Source organism: Lemur catta, chromosome 11 (assembly GCF_020740605.2).
Source record: "Lemur catta isolate mLemCat1 chromosome 11, mLemCat1.pri, whole genome shotgun sequence".
In the NCBI taxonomy this organism is placed as follows: domain Eukaryota; kingdom Metazoa; phylum Chordata; class Mammalia; order Primates; family Lemuridae; genus Lemur; species Lemur catta.
The window spans coordinates 83,986,916-83,996,896 of record NC_059138.1 but is presented as its reverse complement, the minus strand read 5'-3'; the positions used below and the strand labels follow the sequence as shown (position 1 = coordinate 83,996,896).

At 37.8% G+C, this 9,981-nt stretch overlaps 1 pseudogene; it reads left to right on the top strand.

Annotated features, from left to right (window-relative positions):
• The first annotated feature begins 9,082 nt into the window (after positions 1-9,082).
• LOC123647767 lies at positions 9,083-9,697 on the top strand (annotated as a pseudogene).
• The last annotated feature ends 284 nt before the right edge of the window (positions 9,698-9,981 follow it).

Genomic DNA, 9,981 nt, shown 5'->3' with positions numbered 1-9,981 from the left:
TTTTGAGCTATGTATTCATCTCTTGAAACTGCTTGCTATTGCCACAAGTAGCTATAAGTTAACCTAATAATGCCACATTGGACACTCTAAACCACACTGTATAGCTAACAATATATAGCCTATCACTGATCAATGTTAATTCTGTAAACCAATGAGAATTCCTGACAACCAACTCTGTATCAGCCCACTCCCTGTCCCACCCCCATTTTTTTTGCCTTTAAAAACCTGCTTGTAAGAAAGGCCCAAAGGAGCTCATATTCAAGATTACTTGGGTCTGAGTCTTCCAGGCAGCTGTCCTTACTTTGGCTCAAGTAAACTCTTTAAATCATATTTTGTACCTCAGCCTCTTCCTTTTAGGTTGACACAATGGGACAAGATTCCAGAGATAGAATAAAATAAAAGCTAAGGTGAGAGAACAATCTAACAATCATCTGAATACTCTGACACGGTCTATGTCTTGATGCGTTGTCTTGGATGCTTGATAGGCCATTACTGTTTGTGTTCAAGAATTGAATTTATTTTGTTCAATCTGAGCAATCATGTTCTGGCAGATTGAGTCATATAAACTAAACTCAGAAGAGATCTAAACAAGCCTGACTGATTATGTCACTTTATTCATTAATACCTTTACAGTGAACAAAATCCTCATAGACATTCAAGAAACTTTTCTCCAGATAAAAATGGACTTGAATGAAATTAAAGAAATCTCATCTAGACTATGGGAGAGTTAAAAGAATTATCCTTTGGAAAGCTGTTAATTCAATACATGTATATTGAGCACTTACTATGTGTGTAGCACTGTACTAAATGCTGAGGATCTAGACTTTAATAAAATTGGTTCAATCCTTCAAAGAGCTCACAGGCTCATGGAGCAAAACTAATGAACAATTATAATACATTATGTGGGATGTAGGAAGTATTAGGGAAACACAGAGGAGAAAGGGATTACTTGGGAAAATGAGTAAGGAGGTGATGTTTTAGTTGAATTTTAAAGGAGACACAGTAGAAAAAACTCATTCTGGACACAGCAATAAATACAAGGACACAGAATATTTAGGAAACAGCAAGTGTTACTATCTCTGATGCGTGAGGCTCTTTGGTTGGCCTGACAGAAGATGACGTTGGAAAGGAAGGCTGGGACGAACTTTTTCAGAGTCATGGAGAGATAAGAAGAGAACAATAGGATCAAACTTGTAGAAAGATCCTTCTGGCAATGTTGTGGAGGACAGGGGAGCTATGTGAAGTAAAGGCGGGAAGATAGGGTTATTACAATAGGCCAAGCAAAAATTGGTAAAGGCCTGAATTCAGGCAGTACAAGTTAAAATTTATGGGATTTTTACAGCTGACACTGAGCATGACTGAGTGCTCAGCTAAAGAAAACATTTTTTGGGACAGTGCTGCATATACACCAACAAATACTTCTGCATTGATTTTGCTTTTTCTTAAATCTATCCAAATAGTCAATAAACAACTCGATCTGTTTCTCTCTAATTAGACATTAGAGTTCTGTCTACCTGATGAAGTTCAGGAAATAAATCACTGACAGGATTTTAGGAGAGAATAGGCTATCATAATATCAAATCTACCTATTACATATCGAAGTCTAACGATCACTTAACCAGGTAGTAGGAAACTGATGTCTTGTGTCACACCAGGATTCCTCAGGAGTTTGAGACTGCTAAGGGGGGAAAATTTGATCATGCTGGTTCTTAAACATTATGGAGAAGAAAATAGCATTTCTTGCACAGTTAAGAACCAGATTTGACACCCTTTGAGTTATACACCCTTTATCAAGAAGAATATGGGGGGAAAAAAAAAAGAAAAAATAAATAAAATAAAAAAAAAGAAGAAGAATATGGGGATTTTTACTAAGATCCAGCAGGATTTGGGGACTTCAGTTGTGTAAGAAAACATAATTTATCTCTAAGTATCTTTACACATCTCAACAAATTTGAACACTACTGATTCTAATTAAGCAACACAGATACTGCAAAATTGATGTCCTACCAGGAGGATTTCAGATGTGGAACACCAGCACTCCTTTGCACCTGTTTAAGAATGTCCTTAAGAAAAAAAAAAAATGAATGTCCTTCCTAAGTAATGAATAACTTCAATTTTAGAGTTCAGATTCTAAAATACATGTGTGCATGAGGCCACAGAAATAGTCATGTAGAAAGCCACATAGTAAGAATTTTTGTCTATTGCCATTGTTCTTCAAACATTCATTGATCTATAAGGTAAATTAGTTTTTATCACTTCTAAAATTACTATTTGACTTATTTTATAATAAAAAGCCTTTATTTTAAACTAAAACTAAAATTGTATAATGTTTCAATTTTTAAAGGAAATTCTAAAAACAAAGTGTGAGTTCTTAAAAATCAGAAGCAGGCAAAGGAAGAAACAGAAAGCTTTGTTTAATCTGTTAGTAAAACCAAGTAAGTGGATGTAATCAGTAAACAACTACAGTCTAAGCAAATATCCACATACTTGATATAAATGGGGATGCCTTCTCCTTTGAGAGGGGACTTTCATTACTAGAAATGAAACACCGTGGAGATTTCTGCGACTGCTGTGCAGTGTTTGGGGTAGCTGTCATTTTTCCTTCTTCCAAGTTTTGTCAGGTTTCCAAGCCCCCAACATGTACAAAGAAGAATACTAGGTTTTCAGAACTAAAAAGTCCATAGCAATATGTTAATTAAATTTAGGTTGCAGCAAAGGGAAGACTGGAGAAATTTTAACATCTCATAGCAACAACTATAGGGGTTGGAGCTACCATTACTAACAAGTCCTGGAAACCAGCAGAGACTAAGAAAGAATTGGAGCCAATTAGCCAAGAAAACGAAACGAGACTAAATAGCAATTTAAAAAAATGAAGAGGAGTAAGGAAGATGCAAACAAGAGTTTTTGTTTTCTAAATTTTATTATAAGTTTTCTTTAAAGCAGTGGTTTTTAGACACAATACCCTTTTTCATAACTAATATATTGTAATGCTCCCTGTACTACCTTGCAATGCTATTTATGCATAATATAACTTACCTATGCATATAATTTTAAAGAAATTATAAGGTCCTAATTGTAAATCAGAGGAGAAATGAAGGTAATCAATAACAAAAGAGTATGTATTTTAATACACAAATGCTTGTGCATACCTCCACGAAGGCATAACAAAGGAGTCTGGCGCAGGGGATGGGCAGACTGGCAGGTGTGTGGTGCTGGTGACACAGTACCAGGAGCGGTGCTGCTGTCAGTTGGTAAAGTGTCAAACAGTACAACGGGGTGCAACACTCCTTCTGGTTAGATAGTAGTTGTATCCCTGAAAAATTCAGTATATATTAAACTGTACCCCAAATATATATATTCATATTTATGTAAATATAAAGAAAGGAGTTGTCAAAAAAAAAAAAAAGATTGAACTGAAAGTCAGGATACCTGATTTCAAGCCCCGACTTTTCCCCTTTGTAGTAGACACTGGCCCTTCTGGATACCCAACATCTGAATCCCTTCCTTGATTTCTCCCCAACTCCCATAGTGTGAGGCTTCGTGGGAGATGTGGCTCATTCTTCCAATATTCTCTCTCCCTGCCCCTGACAGAACAATGAATTGGACACTCTCGCCTGGGACTTAGAATCTGAAAGGAGAGGACAAAATCAATGGAGTGCAAATATATTATTTGCAGTGGCAGTGATGTTGCTGAGAGTCAAATGGCAGATGTGAGAACCCATGCTGCTCTGGTGGCTGACAGTGGCTGGGTGAGCCGCTGCCACTCTCCCTTAACTTTCTGAGCTTTGTTCTTCCTTTGTTCCCCAAGATCCTGCAATAAATTACCTTTTTGGCTTCCACTGACCAGAATCAATTTGTTGACCTCAGCCCAAAATCCTGACAGGTCCTGTTTTCTCTGGGCCTCGTTCCCTCATGAGTAATGAGTAGGATCCATTGCTTATTAAGGCTCTTTCCAGCCTTGAAGGCTAGTGAAGTGCGGCTGCTGGAGGAAACCCCTTTGCATTTCCCTTGAGCTTTAGAGTTTCCAAAGGGCTTTCAAGTCTATCATCTCATATGGCTTGGAGGTATAGGAGATACTCTAACACAATGTAAGCAAAGTGTTTATCCCAGTGCCTGGAACACACAAAGCCCTTGATAAGTGGTATTTATTATTATTGACATAGACTAATACTTAGGGTATATTTTAAAGTGAAAAGAACCGCTGCTATTTGTATATTTGCTATAATCTGATTTCAGTAGAAACTTTGTTCTCCAATATATCTATCCCCCTAAATATAGTAGGTATATAATAAATATCTGTTGAAGACATGAATTTCTATAAAAGAAAATTGTGCCATTTGCTAGAACACACACACAGAAAGAATCTGGAAGAATCTGGAGGAGTGGTCTATTAGTTTGCTAGGGCTGCCATAACAAGATACCACAGACTGGGAGGCTTAAACAGACATTTATTTTCTCACAGCTCTGGAGGCTGGAAGTGTAAGATCAAGATGTCAGCTGGTTTAGTTTCTTCTGAGGCCTGTCTCCTTGACTTGCAGATGGCCACTTTCTGTTTCTTCGTATGGCTTTTCCTCTGTACACAAGCATCCCTGGTTTCTCTTTGTGTATCCAAATTTCCTCTTCTAATATGGACACCAGTCAGATTGGATTAGGGCCCACCTTATCTCCAAATGCAGGCACATTCTGAGGTACTGGAGGCTAGGGCTTCAATGCAAATTTTGCAGGGGACACAAATTAAGTCCACAAAAGGTAGGAATACGAAAGATTTATTTGTCCTAAATATTTTCTACAATGTTTCTATAATATTTAAATATTTTACAAGAAGCCTGATTATTTTATAATCTGGAAATATAACAAATTAGGGTAAAACAAAAAATACTGTGTTTATATTTAAAACGTAGATTCTAGGCTTAGATGATTCTAAACAGATTTTTACTTTGCATGAATGTCTCCTGGGGCATTTGAAAGTCGTGCGGGACCAGGACAAGTACAACTCTTTGTCGTGCACTATTGGCCCAGGTGTTGCAGGTCAGACAGCATCTCCTCCCCACAACTGTTGCCAGTAGTACCCCTCGTTCATCACTCTGGCAACCACTAGTGTCTCCAAAAACTCCCCCACTGAGCATCACCACCTTATAGTTTTATACCAACATTCGCAAATATTTAAAACATTTTCTTCTTTTCCCTTTCTTTCTCCTTTTCTCTGAAGATGATAATGGAGGAAGAAATCATGCCAATTACCTCTAGCTCTGCCAGTGGAAGGCTTGGCTGTGTCTGAGTCAGGGCAGAGTTTCGTGACAGCTGAAGTTGTCTGAAGACAGTGGAACCTCTTGCAGTAGTTTATCCAAATTGTAGGTGTGATGCTCAGGAGAAAATATGATAACAGCTAATGTTTAATGAGCACTGACTATGTGCCAGGCATTGTCCTACGTGCTCCACATACAGATCCACTCCTTCTGTACAGCAGCCCCATGAGGTAGGCGCTATTATCTGTCAGATGAGGAAACAGACCCAGGAAAGTGAACTGACTGGTAAGTGTGGAAGCTGCACTGCTGACGCAGACAGTCTGGCTTGAGAGCTGCTGTGCTAACTCACCACAGGGTACCAGCTCTCCCTTAGCGAGCACTTAGTGGGCGCCCAACACCAAACGACCACTTTACATAAGTTATTGCACGTAATCTTCACAGAAACAATGACATCGCTGCCATTACCTCCATTTTACAGATTTTATAGATTTGGAAACTAAGAGGCTCAAATCTCTTGAGAAATAGATGACTTATATGCATATTGTTTATTAACATGTACACAATAACGGCCAAAATGCTTGAAGTTATTGCCACAATCAAATCAATGTGGAGGGCCAAATAAATTATAAGAATATCATATTCTCTTTCAATCTATTTAAGGTAGAAATCAGTCAATTCTCATCAAATTTTCTGACATTTTGTCTGAGTATATTATTGGCTAAACTGTATTCTGGAGAAGTGACTTGTATGTATGATATTGGTTTTCCCCTGGAATTAATGGAAAATAACTCAATTGAGCTAACAGTGGTCCCAATTTCATAAGCTAATCTTTCTCTTTGAAAACAGAAGCAATACTGTGACAAATCCAATAAAGGATCTTATTTTTATTCTGTTAAGAAAAGGCAGATCAGGCACAATAGCTTATACCTGTAATCTCAGCACTTTGGATGGCTGAGGAGGGAGAATCATTTGAGGCTGGGAGTTCAAGACCAGCCTGGGCAATATAGCTGGGCATGGTGGCATACACCTGTAGGCCCAGCTACTTGAGAGGCTGAGGCAATCACTTGAGCCTAGGAATTGGAGGCTGCAGTGAGCTATGATGATGCCACTGCACTCCAGCCTGGGTGATGGAGCTAGACCCTGTTTCCAAAAAAAAGAGAGAGAAGGCAGTCCCAGAGTTTTTACCTGCAAAATATACATTTTTTTACATCATGTATTCACGTGTACATAACATTTTATAGTGACTTTCACTTAAAAATATACCATAAACGTTTTCCTTGTTTCTACAGTTCTCATAATGATAACTTGCAATGGGTACATAACATTTCTTTGAGTGGATCTTATCATAATTTTCTTAATTTTTTTATTGTTGGTCATTTTTTCTCTACATTGAATGTGACAACAAATATCTCTGTGCTGCAAATTTTTAATCACCTGTTTATTTCCTTGGATCAAATTCTTAGAAGTGGGATTTCTAGGTAAATGGATATAAGTATCTTTGATACATACTTTGGTATATCCAATCAAAAGCTATACAGATCTTTAGTGTATTTCTTTGTCCACATCTCCACTCATTCTTTTCATCAATTGAACACCATCTGTTGTTGGCAATTTACTTTGTCTGACTTTCTCAGATTGTCCCTTGGTTACTTCTTGGAGACAAAAGCAACCTGTGATGAGGTCAGAAGTATCATGTTCACACTGCAGGGGCAAAGGCCTCTGAGCAGCTCGGTGAAAATGGATCATATCTTCTGACCTCAGTGCTGGTGTTACCATCCTTTGTTTCCGCACACTGACAGAAATAAAAATGCTCTTTCGGCTGCCAAATGAGGTGGGTCATTCCAGACATCATGTGAACCTCATATAGGCCCATGAGATTAAAATTGCAGACTAATAACATATCATTTGGCATCCTGAAAAGCAAAACAAAGTGATTTCAAATGAAAATACGTTTAATTGGCTTCCACTGAGATTTAAATGTCTAAATGAATTAAATGGGTTTTTCTTCTATAACCAATTCCATTGCAGTAATTTCTAGTACAGCTGATAGATTAAAATTTCATGGTTAGTTTTTAAAAATTAAAAAAAATTTAAATTTTTACTTTAAAAAAAATTTTTATGGTTTTTAATAAGCAAATGATTTGATATGGTCTAATTTATAATTATGAGTTATAGAGTCCCTGGTTATTTCTGAATCTGACTTTGGAAGAAAAATGTTTTGCAATGTCTCCAAATCAGAAAAAGGAAGATACTTTATTTTCAAGTTATTTATAGTATACCATTTCAGTCCAGTTTCGCTTTATTGGCAAGGGCTGTCAGTATACTGTTGTTGTCAAATCACTCTTATTATTACAAGGGATTTGATAAGTCATTTATGTTTTATGTTTAAAAATTCTATATAGAACCATGTACTTTTGTAAATAACAAAGCTATATTACATAAATAATGGTGACTATGTAATTCATAAGGAAACAGGCTTAACTATTACCTGAAATGAGCTGTATTTGATGAGAGGAAAATCTATTTGGTTGTAGATTTGTTGACTAAAAAAAGAAAGGTTGTGATATATTTGAGTCTACTTTCATGTGAAATGATAATTTTACATGACTTTTGATGGAAAGCTGCATGCTTTGGGTTCTAGGTATTTACATTTAGGCCTCAGAGCTTTGGAGAATAAAAGATACTTCTTTCTTATGAATAGGTTTCCTTATGTTGCTTTTTTTTTTGATTTAGAAAAATTCTTAGCTTAGAATTTACAAAAGTGGGGGCACTGTAATTTCATATGTTGACATAATCAGAAAACCCTCCCTACCCACTCAAGTTTACAAATGACTCAATCTGTTTGGCATAGCTTTAGGGATAATCATTAACTTCGTGTCTTTGTGACCATGAAGTCTGAGCAAAGGGCACATTACCAAGGAATAAAACATGTACTAACATATCAGGGTGCATCAGCACCACCCAGTGGCCTTGAACTAATTCAACAGCTCTTTGGAGAGAAACAGGCTCTAAAGATTCAGGGCCTCTCTCTCAATGGTAAATTGTATACACATGCATGAAAACACCAGGATTCAACTTTTGCAGAACTGAATCTGTAGGTATTAATAGTTCTAATTAGTACTTTGTTGACCTTTCTGGAAAGATCAGATTATTTATAGGGCAAGAAAGTGGAGTGTGTTGTATATTAAGGACTTTTGGCTCTTTTTGACAGATATGTAGCAGTTTATATATTTGTAAATGGTGAGCTAACATCCTTTTTCTGAGTCAAGTAGCAATACGTGAAAGCTAAAGATACATTATCACAAAATGAGTGACACAAATTACGCTCCCATGAGGAAGGTAGAAAGTCTAAGGAGTCCACAAATTTAGTTTCTGTGTGTGCTAAACAAACCTTTTTATACTACTTTCTACATGATAAAAGATTCTCTCCTCCCAGTAGGCATTGGTACTTCTCTTTTTCTAGATGTATATCAAATTTTTGGTAAATTTTTCATTCTTTGTAACTGCTGGATATTTAAACAATGCTTGCTGACGAAGACTTGAAAAGTGCAGAAAAGTAGAAATTAACAGCAAGAGAAAAATACAGTGCATAGACCCCTACTAAACACAATCATTGCTACTGTTATTTAGTAAGCATCTACCCTGAGCATAAACTCCAAAACTAGACTTGCCTTGGTTTAAATCTCAAGTGGGCCATTTAGTAGCTATGAATTGGACAAGTTACTCAGTTCCCTTGGTGCCTTGGTTTCCTCATTTCTAGGATGGGGATAATAGCTCTTCTGCATAGAGCTGTCATGGGGGTTAAAGAAATTAATATATGGCGTCACGCTGAGACCATGGGGGCTCCTGGGGGAAAGATCAACCGGCCCTGAACGGAACTGAAGAAGAAGCTGTTCAAGCGCCGGCGGGTGTTGAACCGGGAGCGGCGACTGAAGCACCAGGTGGTTGGGGCTGTGATAGACGAGGGGCTGATCACGTGGCACCACCTCAAGAAGCGGGCGTCCAGTGCACGTGCCAACATTACTCTTTCGGGGAAGAAGCGCAGGAAACTCCTCCAGCAGATCCGGCTTGCCCAGAAAGAGAAGGCAGTCATGGAAGTGGAAGCTCCTTCAAAGCCAGCCAGAACTAGTGAAGCACAGCCCAAACGGCAAAAGAAGACAACCCCCCCCCCCCCAGGATGTAGACATGAAGGACCTTGAAGATGAGAGCTAAAGTTCTTACCTTTTTCACCAGGATATTCTCAGCTGGAGCCATAAGGACTACGGAGGTTGTTTCAGAGGACTTTGGAGAAAGCATTGGCCCTTTTCAACTCTCCCCAGATTCCTCTTCCATAATGGCTTACTGACCTCCCCTGGAGGGATGTGTTGGGAGGGAAGAGGGTACAAAAGAAAGATTGGAGAGGGGTCTGCCCAGTAGTCAACTCCATTTGTAATAAAGCCCTAGACCTCTGACTGAAAAAAAAAAAAAAAAAGAAATTAATATATGTAAAATTTTTAGAATAGCACCTGTTTATAGCAAACACCATCTGTGTTAGCTATTATTTTCCCCCTCCTCTCCCTCCAACTCCTTCTGTTATTAGAAATTAGGTACCAGGCATCCTGCTAGAAACTAGTATCTTATATTTCCATCCAATTTTTTTCCTTTTGTGCAGTTTCTTTCTGGTCTAACAGCTGAAACTGTACTATTTTGCATCTTTTAAAGTTGTAACATTATATTGTAATATTTATTCATTAGC